General features: G+C 43.4%; 1 pseudogene; it reads right to left on the bottom strand.

Moving 5' to 3' along the window:
• Nucleotides 1–1,379: 1,379 nt before the first annotated feature.
• LOC140616525 (sideroflexin-4 pseudogene) lies at nucleotides 1,380–2,597 on the bottom strand (annotated as a pseudogene).
• Nucleotides 2,598–2,896: the final 299 nt, after the last annotated feature.

The raw sequence follows: 2,896 nt of genomic DNA on the forward strand, positions 1-2,896 counted from the left end.
TTTATCCTGCGTAACTGAAACTTTGTACCCCTGACGAACATCTCCCCATTTCCCACTCCTCCAGCTCCTGGAAACCACAATTCTAATCTCTGCTTCTGTGAGTTAGTTGTTTTTAGTTTTTGTTTTTCTTGGGGGGTGGGAGGGACAAAGGGAAGGGAGAGCGAAGGAATCCCAAGCAGGCTCTGGGCCCAGTATGGAGCCTGACTTCAGGCTCAATCTCACAAGCTTAGGATCATGACCTGAGCCAAAACCAAGAGTCAGACGCTCAACCGACTGAACCATCTGGGTGTCCCAGTGAGCTAGAAATTTTAAGATTCTCATACCTTGAGATCATATAGTATTTGTCTTCTGTGCCTGGCTTATTTCACTAAGCATGATGTCCTCTAGGTTCATCTATGCTATCACAAATGACAGAATTTCCTTCTTTTTAAAGGCTGATTAATATTCAATTATATAGGGACACCTGGGTGACTCAGTGGTTGAGCATCTGCCTTTGGCTCAGGGCATGATCTCAGGGTCCTGGGATCGAGTCCTGCATCAGGGTCCCTACGGGGAGCTTGCTTCTCCCTCTGCCTATGTGTCTGCCTCTCTCTGTGTGTCTCTCATGAATAAATAGATGGAATCTTTAAAAAAATTCAATTATATATATGAATATGTGTGTGTGTATATATATAAATATATGTATGTTCATATATATATAAATACCTATATCTCACATTTTATTTATCTATTCATTCAATGATGGACACTTAGGTTATCTCCATGTCTTGGCTACTGTGTATAATGCTGCAATAAATATGGAGGTGCAGATAGCTCTTTGAGATATTGATTTCATTTTCTTTGGATATGTACCCAGAGGTGGCATTGCTGGATCATGTGCCCCCTGACTTCTAACTCCTTAAAGAGTATTTTGCCTTGAAATTTATGTAAGTGGAATCAGACTATATGCTTATTTGTCTGCTTTTTTTTTTTTCACACACTGTTAGGATTGTGAGTTTCGTTTGTATTAAGTCCAGCAACTATTTTTCATTTTCATTGCTGTACAGTATTCCACATCAAATCACAACTTATTTATTCTATTGCTAATGCTGTTCCCAGTGACTAATGATGTCGAGTCTCACTTCAAATGTTTATCAACCATTTATCCAATAACTTTTGTCCATTTCTCTACCGAGTCTTCTTTCATTGGACTTATTTTGTCTTCTATAAATTTTTAATTTTTTGTTTTAGCTTTTATTTATTTATTTTTTTCCGTGGACCCTCCTCCTTTACTTTTTCAAACATTCAACTCTCTTCGCCAAGTTTATTAGTCATTTCACAGTATCCTTCAGAGGCCGATGAACACCCAGACATCAGCCCTCCCCCGGGCAGTCCCGCGGGGGCGGGTCACGCAGGACAGCCTCTCCGTTCTCTTCTCTTCTTCCACCCGGCCTTGAAACCGTCGTGGCCTGTGCAACTGTAAGCCAGCGTGTGGGCGCAGACGCCTGGGTTCCAGACCTCCGGCCGGCTTCTCGGAACCGACACCTCAAGCAGAGCGGAAGGTGTTCGAGCAGGAACCAAATTCACCGGGCACGCATCCCTATACCCCTCTGTGATAGAAGAGCTCTGTGTCTTCTGTCGCAGACTGAATTTCCTTCTCAAGCTCACTGCACTGTATCCGTTCAATTTGTGGGAATATACTAAAAGAAACTGGCACCATCAATCCCATTACTAAAACAGTACAGGCCAGCTTGAAGGTCCACAATGACCATGGATGTTGCCGGAAGAACTGGGTCCTTACAAAATAGTGTGAGAAGACTTCAGGAATAAAAGCTGAGGTCCCATACAGCACTACCCTGGATGATGCTGTATCTCTAACAGCCTTTGTCCCGGCTTTTCTGGAATAGCCCATGACATGGCCTTCCTTGTCCATGACTTCAATCCCTCGAATGGGCTCAAGACTTCGGACTGCAACAACATTCACTGCACTGATGTGGGTGAGAAAGATGATGGGAAGGGCTCTTTTCAACAAAGCGTTATTCAGCTGCAGCTGGAGCAGACAGGGGAATAGTCCAAAAAAGGATGAAGAGGCAATCACTCCTGTCCCTAGCAGTAGACTCTCATATAGGTGACGATTATAACTTGCATTTCCATTGACAATGTTGAACGCTGTAGTGTAGGTATAGAAGGAAATCTGAGGTAAAATCAGGGACTTCAGACTTTTTACTGACAGCATGGAGAAAAATATCATGGGTGCCGTGAAGGGTAGGAGAGCTGCAGGTCGAAAAGGAACAGGGATCAGTTTGCTGCTGTCAGGATGCACTGTTGAGAGACTTCTCTTCCAAGCTTCTTTTATCCTTGGGTCCTCCAAGTCACGGATGGATGCATCTTCATTTGTTAACAATAGTTGCCTTGATTTTTCTATTTTTTCAACTGAAACGACCAAATTTGTAGGATCCAACAATTCTGTCCACTGAAGAAATCTCTGAATAAAAGATTGACGCTCGGCGATCCAGAAGCGCACGTTGGGCTCCATGAGGGCGCCACCGCCCGGCCCCCGCCTCCCCACCTCCGGCTCCGCTCCCCGGGACCCGTGTTGGGTTGCAGAGGCAGCGGCCGCCAGGCCCGCGCGGAGCTGTTTTAGCTTTTAATCTACAGAGAAGTTGCAAGAAGTATTTAATGAACACTCATATATCTTTCCATCTAGATTAATCAATTATTAACAATTTGCCATAGTTGTTTTATCTATCTACTGATTTATGTATGTATCTATCTACCTAGTTATCAATGTTTTTGTGAATCATTTGAGAATAAGTTATAGACGCTGTTACCCTTCATCTCTAAATACTTATGGAGGGGATGCCTTCAGCACAAGGACATTTCTTTCAAACCCACAATATTGCTATTAAATTGGATG

Source organism: Canis lupus, chromosome 24, assembly GCF_048164855.1.
Source record: "Canis lupus baileyi chromosome 24, mCanLup2.hap1, whole genome shotgun sequence".
Classification (NCBI taxonomy): domain Eukaryota; kingdom Metazoa; phylum Chordata; class Mammalia; order Carnivora; family Canidae; genus Canis; species Canis lupus.